General features: G+C 43.1%; 1 protein-coding gene across 2 annotated transcripts in view; it reads right to left on the reverse strand.

Moving 5' to 3' along the window:
* Positions 1–10914, reverse strand: part of caln1 (calneuron 1) — a 346229-nt gene that overhangs the window by 44835 nt on the left and 290480 nt on the right. The gene's annotated exons all lie outside the window — the stretch shown is intronic.

Raw genomic sequence — 10914 nt, forward strand, 5'->3', positions numbered from 1 at the left:
TGAGACGGGGTACACCCGGGACAGGACACAGGGCCACATATAGACAAACAAACACTCACACCCGCCCGCACACCTATGGACAATTTAGTTTCCAGTTCAAATAACCTGCCTGTCTTTGGATGTGGGAGGAAGCCGGAGCACCTGGGGGGAACCCACGCAAACAAAGGGAGAACATGCAAACTTTACACAGAAAGGCCACAGGCGGGAATCGATTTCATGACCTTCTTGCTGTGGGGCAACAGTGCTAACCACTAAACCATCGTGCTGCCCAAATCTTGACCAAAAATGCTAATTTTCTGGGTTATTTTAACATTTAATATGTTATGTAAATGCACTTTGGATTAAACCTGAACCACCAGGTAAAATGTTTATGCCAGTTTGTAAACTGCCTTCTGGGATAATAATTTACACACTGCTGTTTGATGGTGTCTCAAAATCCTCACCACAATGTGTAAATTTTCTTAAATTGTGCTGATGCTTGTGTGAATGTGGTTGGTTGACTGCCACCTGATGATCATGTGAAGACAGGCAACTGTTTCTAATGTTTCATAATGCATCCAGCTTCTACTGTCCATCCAGCCAGTGTCAGACACATACAGGATATTTCATTGCCTAAACAAAGCTTTTTTTTTTATTTGATCTGGTGCATCAAAGTTCATCACAAATAATCAGTTCATCTTTACTGCATGCTGTTTTCCACTCTTCACAATTGCTCAGATACATTTCTTTAAACCATCACCCTTTTTCTCAAAACTGTCTACTAGTGGTGTCCAAACTATTCCAGAAAGGGCCAAGAGGGTGCAGGTTTTCTTTGCAGCCAGTGAGGTCACCAGGTGATTTCACTGACACATTCACTCTATCTGCCCAGAGTGATGTTAATCAGTGAAATCACCAGCTGGAATCATTGGCTGCAAAGAAAACCTGCACCCTCTTGGCCGTTTCTGGAATGTCGTTGGACACCATTGCACAATACCCAACTGTAAAACTTCATTCACAGAATTTCCAAACTCTTCTGGCAAAAACCTAATCACTTCAAAACCACATCCAAAAAACAGCCACACTGTGGAACAAAAGTCAAATGGTCATGAGGGTTGGATCATGACTGAAACAACTAAATCGCAGGTACAAGCAAGCAAAATAGGCTTTTTCAGGAGGGTGGCTGGTGTCTCCCTTAGTGATAGCATGAGAAACTCAGTCATTCATTTGCGTTGAGAGGTGCCAGCTGAGGTGGCTCGGGCATCTGGTAAGGATGCCTCCTGGGCACCTCCCTAGGGAGGTGATCCAGGCACATCCAGCTGGGAGGAGACCCTGGGGAAGACCCAGGACGAGGTGGAGAGATTATATCTCCACAATGGCCTGGGAACGCCTCGGGATCCCCCAGTCAGAGGTGGTAAATGTGGCATGGGAAAGGGAAGTCTAGGGACCCCTGCTGGAGCTGTTACTCCCACGACCTGATCCCAGATAAGCAGCTGAAGATGAGTGAGTGAGTGAGTGAGTGAGTGTAACTGTGCAAATACACACGTACACAAAAGCATATACAACTGTATGTAAAAGTTTGGGAACCCTGATGATTTCCATGATTTTCCTTTATAAATCATTGGTTATTTGGATCAGCAATTTCAGTTAAATATATCATACAGCAGACAAACACAGAGATATCTGAGAAGTGAAATGAAGTTTATAGGATTTACAGAATGTGTGCAATAATTCTTTAAACAAAATTAGGCAGTTGCATAAATTTTGGCACCCCAACAGAAAAAAATACATGAATATTTAGTAGATCCTCCGTTTGCAGAAATAACAGCCTCTAAACACTTCCTCTAGCTTCCAATGAGAGTCTGGATTCTGGTTGAAGGTATTTTGGGCCATTCTTCTTTACAAAACATCTCAGGTTTGTTGATTTCCGAGCATGGACAGCCCGCTTAAAATCACACCACAGATTTTCAATAATATTCAGGTCTAGGGACTGAGATGGCCATTCCAGAATGCTGCACTTGCTCCTCTGCATGAATGCCTTAGTAGATTTTGAGCAGTGTTTAGGGTGGTTGTCTTGTTGAAAGATCCAGCCCCGGCACAACTTCAACTTACTGATTCATAAACGTTGTTCTGAAGAATCTGCTGATATTGACTGGAATCCATGTGACCCTGAAGTTTAACAAGATTCCCAGTACCTGCACTGGCCACACAGCCCCACAGCATGATAGAACCAATTCCAAATTTTATTGCAGGTAGCAAGCATTTTTCTTTTTTTTCCAGCCATGCATACTGCCCCTTGTTATGTCCAAATAACTCAATTTTAGTATCATCGGTCCACAGCACCTTATTCCAAAATAAAGCTGGATTGTCCAAATGTGTTTTAACATACCTCAAGCGACTCTCTTTGTGGTATGTATGCAGAAATGGTTTCCTCTGCATTACAGCATCATACAGCATCTCCTTGTGCAAAGTGCACTGTATAGTTGAACGATAGTAGAGAAGCTTGAATCTTCAACTGGACTGGGTTGCTTGACGCAAGGACGTTTCGCTTCAAATCGCAGAAGCTTCCTCAGCTAAAATTCTTGCTCTGGTGGTCTGATTTCTGTCTTGACTCTTGTAGAGAAGAATAATCAAGAAGTCACAAAAGCTGGAGTTTTAAACCTAACCAGACCCCTGCTACCGAGAGGCAGACTGCTATAGGCTAGTGACTAAACAATAGCTCTAATTAGCACCTATTGTGCTCTAGTTAGCACCCTCCTAATGACAGGGCAGCTGTCCCTCTCCTGATGGCTCCCTTGACAACACTGCTGATGACGTGAATGACTCATTACCATGAACAAAAGACAAACTGCTTTGATCTGAGTACCCCATTGTAAACAGGGGATAAAGCGTGTCTCAGACCCCCTCCCCGGTTAAGGCTGGGTTTCAAACGTTTCACAAAGAATGCCTCCTTGACCCCTCTCTCAAACCATTTCTTCTCTCTGGCTAATATTTTAACTTCCTTGTCCTCAAATGTGTGGTTAATGTCTTTAAGGTGGAGATGAACTGCAGACTGAGGTCTAACTGGCGCCCTCTCTGCTGTGGTGGTATAGCCTTTTGTGTAAAGGTTGCTTAGTCTCACCTATGTAGTGTTCGTTACAGTTTTCCTGACATCTGATAGAATACACTACATTGCTCTGTTTGTAACTAGGGATCCTGTCCTTAGGGTGAACTAATTTCTGTCTCAAGGTGTTAATCGGTTTAAAGTAAACTGGGATTCTGTGCTGTCTGAAGATCCTCTGTAGTTTTTCCCCTACTCCTGCTAAATAAGGGAGAGACACTCTTCTTCTTGTCTCCGTCTCCTGTCTATCTGGTCTCTTTGTTCTCTGGAACATCTGCACTTTGTCCAGTGACCATCGTGGGTACCCACATACTGTGAGGGCTTTCCAGACAAGTTGTTGTTCTTTAGCCCTTCCCTCTGCAGTTGTGGGCACCTGTAGGGCTCTGTGTTGAAGCGTCCTGATCACCCCGAGTTTGTGTTCAAGGGGGTGGTTTGAGCCAAAGAGCAGATATTGGTCAGTGTGAGTTGGTTTTCTGTAAACCCGTCTGGAGCTGCCTGTTCTCTCCAACAGTAACATCACAGTCCAAGAAGGCTAAATGGTTGTTTCTGGCATCCTCACGTGTGAACTTGATATTGGCGTCCACCGAGTTGATGTGTTCTGTAAAGTCCTCAACTTCCTGTTGCTTGATTTTAACCCATGTGTCATCAACATATCTGAACCAGTGACTGGGAGAGATGCCCGTGAAAGACGTCAAGGCTGTCTTCTCCACTCGCTCCATGTACAGATTGGCCACAATGGGGGATACTGGAGACCCCATCGCACAACCATGAATCTGCCTGTAGTAATTCCCCCTAAACAGGAAATACGTGGTGTTAAGACAGATCTCCAAGAGTTGGCAGATATGGTCTGGTATGAGTTTGGTCCTTTCAAGTAGAGACACATCTTCCAGCAGTCTCTGCCTCACAGCTGAGACGGCCTCAGTGGTGGGGATGCAGGTGAACAACGAAGTCACATCAAATGACACGATTGTTTCATCTGCCTCCAGTTGAACGATGTTGAAAAATGCACAGACACACTATCTACAGCAAGATCATATAGGTCTTTGGAGCAGGTCTGTGGGTTGACTATGACTGTTCTCACCATCCACTGCTTCAGCTTATCTGAGATATTTCTTGGCATGCCAGTTCTGGCCTTAACTAGTACTGTGCCTGTAGTCTTCCATTTCCTCACTATGTTCCTCACAGTGGAAACTGACAGCTGAAATCTGAGATCGCTTTTTGTATCCTTCCCGTAAACCATGATGTTGAGCAATCTTTATTTTGAGGTCATTTGAGAGTTGTTTAGAGGCTCCCATGTTCCCACTCACTAGAAGAGATGCAAAAAGGGAAAACATTTGCAAATGCCCACCTTAAATACCCTTTCACATGATTGGATTCACCTGTGTAAGAAGGTCAAGGGTCAATGAGCTTACCAAACCAATTTTGTGTTCCAATCATTAGTGCTAAATGTATTCAATCAATAAAATGACAAATTTAGGTGCCTGTCTAATTTTGTTTAAATAATTATTGCATATTTTCTGTAAATACTAGAAACTTCAACACCAGGAGCAATAGGGGATTAAAGACCTTGCCCAAGGGCCTTTAGTGATTTTCCAGTCAGGCTGGGATTTGAACCGAGGATCTTCTGGTCTCAAGCCCAATGCCTTAACCACTAGACCATCACCTCCCCCAAGCTGGTGAACTTCAAACGGGCCTGGACATGTGCTGGCTTGAGCAGGGGGACCTTGCTGCCCTGCAGGATTTTAAACCATGACAGCATCATGTGTTACTAATGTAATCTTTGTGACTGTGGTCCCAGCTCTCTTCAGGTCATTGACAAGGTCCTCCTGTGTAGTTCTGAGCTTTCTCAGAATCATCCTTACCCCACAAAGTGAGTTCTTGCATGGAATCCCAGTCCAAGGGAGATTGACAGTCATCTTGTGTTTCTTCCACTTTCTAATAAATAACCATAACAGTTGTTGTCTTCTACCAAGCTGCTTTCCTGTTGTCCTGTAGTCCATCCAAACCTTGTGCAGGTCCCTGGTGTCCTTAGACAGCTCTTGGCTATGGTGGACAGGTTGGAGTGTGATTGATTGAGTGTGTGTCTTTTATACAGGTAACAAATTCAAACAGGTGCAATACATACAGGTAAAGAGTGCAGAATAAGAGGGCTTCTTAAAGAAAAATTAACAGGTCTGTGAGAGCCAGAATTCTTGCTGGTTGGTAGGGGATCAAATACTTATTTCATGCAACAATTTTTTTTAGATTCTGTCTCTCACAGTGTACCTACGAGAAAAATTACAGACCTCTGCATTCTTTGTAGGCGGGAAAACCTGCAAAATTGACGGGATCAAATACTTACACCCCCCCCCCCCCCCCCAAACACACACACACACAGTTTGCACTGGGATACCAATTAAACAACTGCAAAATTATGAAAAAGAATGCTCATAGAGCTGAGGGTATTTTGGCATTGCGTTATATTTTGCTTTGCAAAAGTGTTTACTGGGTTGTAAATGCATAAACAAAACCCTGCCTCAATGTGTTCACATATCTGCTAAAAAAGACTGCACATCAACTCCTTGCAGCTAAAAATCAACTTATTAAACATCAAGCTGAGATTTCTGTGTGCTCGTAAATGTGTTGTTCAATACACAACACCGACACAGATGAGTATTGCTCAGTGGACCTGCTGGCCAGCTCACTGGGCAGGAAATTACACAAGACACACTTGGACATAAATCACACTTGCCATCAGTAGCATGTGTTACTTCACCCCCTCAGGGTGAACTAATAAACACTCAGCCAAACATGCTTCAATTATTAGGCCCCATAAAGGATCACCTATTAAAAGTTGAAGGATACTGGTTTCATGTTAAATCTTTCATTTTCCACATCATTAATCAAAGGAGAAAGTGGCTTCAGCCAGACTAAAGTTAAAATAAATCCGACTAAACAAGAGGACACTACATCACGGACAGGTACAGTAAATATGTATGTTAAGAAAGTAAGCGTGGGCCAACAAAAATACAAAGAATGTGGAGACGTTTATTTTTCCTGGTGTTTTTCCTGTTTTTGGTTGGTTTCCCATTGCCGACTTTTGATACCCAATTTTATGTTTGTTTTTTTAATTATGCCCGTTTTTAACTATACTTATGTAGATTTCTTAGTTTTTTTTTTAAATTTTTAATAAAAAAAAAATAAAACCCACCAAATTTCATGTTGCCATTACAGGGTGAAGAGAATTTTGATGGGAAAAAATGAATTTACTCCAAATTGGAATAAGACTGAGATATAACAAAATGTGGAAAAGTGAAGCACTGTGAATACTTTCTGGATGCACTGTATCTCTGGACTCTGTCAAGTGAAGTGGATGAGAGCATACAACTTCCCCTGGATGGGACACCGGTATGACACAGGTTACATCCCCCAGCCAGTTCTGACACCCATTACTCTAAAAATGGAACAATGTAGGATACCATTTTCTGGAGTATAAACTGGAAAATATGGCAATCTACACAAGCAGTTTACTAGTTTGGGAGGTCCTGCTGATTCTTTAGGCACTGCTCCGCTATACATCATGTTCTCTAATGCAATATACCTGTACTTGTAATGTTTCCAGTGTGGCGGGTCATTAATCCTTGTTCATCTGCATCAAATAACAACCAATATGCTGTCCAACATATGTTTATTTGATCTTGCTTACTTTTGGAATGTAAAATTCCTTATCGAACACACCACAAGCAGAGCCCTTCCTGCCTGAATCTAATACTCCCATCACACATACGCTGACTGAGGCCGAACTGTGTCAGAATGACACTTCAGGCCACAATCAAGAAATATTGAGGTGCGGTCTGAAGACCAACAAACAGCAGTCTGTGAGCATGTACATATTTGGTCCCATTCGCTCAGCTTTCCTGAGTGTGTTGCACATGTTCAAAACACTCTTGGCGTAATTGATATGAGACACACATCTGATGGCGGTCTATATGTAGTTTTTTTGTCATATGATCGCAGTCTACATATTGTGACAGCATCAAAACAGCATCTGAAAAAATCTGATCGCAGTAGCTTGAGTTCGGAGATCTATTGGTCACAGCAAAACCTGCCAACATGCTGTGCCACGGATGTACACTTCCACTGGACCCCGGCCAGGGAGGGCAAAGGAAATGTTGATATGTAATAACATGTATGTTGTATGCGTTCATCATATACAGTGAATGTGAACAGTGCACAATCAAACTGAAAGCACTGTGTACCGCTGCGCCTCTCCGTGGTCTCATGCGCAGTAATGCATCATAACACGTTAGGCACAGAGCTGAATGGATCTCACCGCTGTAATATACATATTATTACCTGCTCATCTAAACTCTGTAGGAGGTGTGACATGGAACTGTGTTGCCAGGCCATGACAAGCTAATTAAACAAGAAACTCACCTCCAGCAGGGAACCAGGAAAGCACAGAGCGCACAGGATCCAAACCACAGCCTGAGGGGAAAAGCCAGCTGTGTGCTGCAAATAACCACGGCAAAAATTCAATCCCATGTGATAATCCAACCGACATCACGATGTACAGACTTGTGTTGTGCTCCTGAAGTGAGCAAAAAAAGGAAAAAGAAATTCAAATTTGCTGGAAAGGCTGCATCTGACGCATGGTGTGACTGCTGCAAACTTTCAGTAAAGGTGTCCAGTGGCACGCGCTCATGCGCCCCACTCTCGCACACTTGTGCGTGTGCCACTGGACACCTTTACTGAAGGTTTGCTGGTAGTGGGCCAAGCAGTGACACCATGCATCAGATACAGCTTTGACAAATATGGTGTGAGTCTGGTCCATACTTTGGTTGTACTGCGGTGTCCAGTACCGGCAGGCACTGTGCAAAGGGAGGAACACAGCACTCCCTCCCACTCCGGGCCCGTGTTTGCTATCCAGACATTTGGACAAACTGTTTATCACGTGCATGCGTGCATCTAACTTTGATCATGGAGAAACTGGTGAGAACTGACATTTGGTATTCTTATGTATTTTGGGTAAAGCATGAATGCTGTGAAAACTGAAAGTTGATAAGACTAATATTTTGGAAAAAAAATAGGGACATCAGTGAACAACGGATGTTGATATCACCATTAATCAGTCCCTGGTAACCAGGCAAGTTCTGAACAAAGGCAAAATCTCAACTTTGCCAGTTGCAGGGTTCTCCCCAGATATAGGGATAACAGACCTCAAAAACTGAGTGACCATGCAATAAGGAGATGAGTGACAAAAGCCACAAAGACACCCATGCCAACTCAAAAGAGTTATAGTACAACCTTCTGTGTTTGTGACTGGAGAAATAATCTGTAATACTGGCAATGGTTGTAATTCCAAAATGGTTAATGCAATATTTTTATTAAACCCCTTGAATTAAAGCAAAGACCTAAAAGACAATACTGATTTTCATTATATCCCAGATGCATTTTTTGTTTTGCGTTTACTGCTGTGCACTATTTCTCCAATCACAGGGAAGCATCTCCTTTGTTTAGGTAAGACAAAACTAGAGCTCTTTGGTCATAGAGATACTGCTTATGTTCAGGTTATACCCATCTCCCTTTGTTCTCTGAAGAACCCCCTCTCAACAGTGAAACATGGAGGTGGGAGTATTATGATGTGGGGATGCTTCAGTGCATTTGCAACTAGGAATCTCCTCATAATGAACGGAGGCATGATGAAGATTTTGAAAGAAAGCCTCAAGCAGTCAGCAAAAACAAAACAACAACAAAAAAACTGGGTCTGGCTTGTCTTCCAATACAACAATGACCCTAAAACGTGCACCTGGTGAACTACCTCCAGAAGGCAAGACTGAAGGTTACTGACTGGCCTGCACAAAGCCCTGACTTGAATCTCACTGAAAATGTGTGGCGTGAACTGAAGACCAAGGTCCATGCGAGAAAACCATCAATTCTGGAGATAATTGAGAGATTCAAGTTAGAATAGTCCCGTCCAATCGCAATGTTAAATGAGACTACTAGTTGCAGAAAATTAAATTAAAAACCCCTCGTATGTACTGGACAAAGCAGTCTGAGCATGCCCACTCGCAAAAGTGGTAGGAAATGAAGTTCAGCATGGATACTCGCTGATTCGAGGAAAGTGGGACCCTATTTTCTTGATTAAAAGCCCGGGCGTTAATTTTTTTCAAACCGCGCGCAGACGCAGCACCTAAATGGGACAGGGCATAATTCAAGGCCAGTGATTATTAACAAAATGCTGCTTGCACATATTTCTGGGTGTGGTGAACAAAAGACAACCACTTTAGATCAAACCCGTCTATGTGGCTGCGAACTCTCTTCGTAGCCTGACGTGCATCTGTTAAAGTAGACCTGCATTGAAATAAATGTGGTCAGATTTCAGAAAGAAATAGCTGATATGTATTTATAAGACCCTTATGAATGCAGTAAAGTAAATCTGCAAGCCCAAATTTGTAATTCAGCAGAGAAATCTTAATTTAAAAATGACAACTCTGCAGCTAAAATTTGGCCCTCAGCGAAAACTGTTTGTACATCCGGGTCATTGCAGTGACGTCCGGCAGAAGACGGAGCACTCCCGCCTTCAGTCCGATCCAGCATTGAATTTGATTTTATCTGTTAATAATGTTACTGTTATACACATCCTGGTTTCAGCATCCCAAAGTAAGCAGCAATGAATGTGAGATACAGCTCTGCATGCTCAGCTCAGCGGCGACATCGACAGCGGGCGCCTTTCTTCCCCGACGCCTCGCTCTCTGCTTCCGCTGCGCTTACCGAGTCTGCGTGCTCGGTAAATGCCGAAGCAGGCCACTCACACTGCCCCCGTGTCTGCTGTGCAGCTGGCACCACGTCCCTGTCTACTGAATGGAGGTGCAGCCAACTTGGCAAAAGTCCAGAGACTACGCTCGCGGTGACACATGTTGCTGCAAGGACAGACTTTCCGCAGTGCCGCACATCTCGGTAATCACAGCCGCAGAGCTCAGTGGCCGCTGAGAGAGGTTTATATCTTTTTAATGACTTGGATTCTTTGCGGGTCCCACCTCCGTACCCCGCGAAGGTAACACCGGAGGCGAAAGACAGTAGATTTTCAATGCGACACCAGTCAATCAAACGGGTGTATGAAAAAGTCCCCCAAAATAATTTTCAAGCACAAATAAAAGAAATGTGTACTCACCAAACGTGCCGCAAGACAATATGAAGTTTTAAAAAAGTAGATCCTTCCGTAAGACAAGAAAAAGGTGCAGACGCAAACTGACGTAAATCCACAAATTACAGTTGGCGCAATGCATGCTGGGATAGGGTCTTTTCCCTGACGTCTCGGCAGCATCCCGGATGTGCTGACAGTTTTGCGGAGGGCTAAATTTTAGCTGTAAATTTGTCATTTTTAAATGAAGATTTCTCCGTTGAATGACAGATCTGGGCTTGCAGATTTACTTTACTACATTCAGAAGGATTTTATATGTAAATATAAGTCATTTTTTTGGTCCAAAGATCTGACTGCATTTATTTCAATGCAGGTCTACTTTAATGACAGAGGCCACAAGGGCTGTGATTATTCACTTTTCCAGTTTAACTCCTTTCTCTTCCGTCATATTTTTAAAGTTTTTGCAGTGCACCCACTGACTACAATTCAATCATGGATCAAATACGTTTGGCAGAAAAGTCCGAAAATATAATCAGCTTTACAACACAGTTTCTTGAGATAACTTTGTTTCTGTTTACACAGTAAAATAACATAAACATCCAAAATAAAACTGGGACATTTAGAAATGCTGTCCCTTCAGCTGGTCTCTTGTTTTCACTCGGGGTCGCCACAGCAAATCCGAGGTGGATCTGCATGGCGAATTGGCACAAGTTTT

The sequence above is a fragment of the Thalassophryne amazonica genome, chromosome 4 (genome assembly GCF_902500255.1).
Source record: "Thalassophryne amazonica chromosome 4, fThaAma1.1, whole genome shotgun sequence".
In the NCBI taxonomy this organism is placed as follows: Eukaryota; Metazoa; Chordata; class Actinopteri; order Batrachoidiformes; family Batrachoididae; genus Thalassophryne; species Thalassophryne amazonica.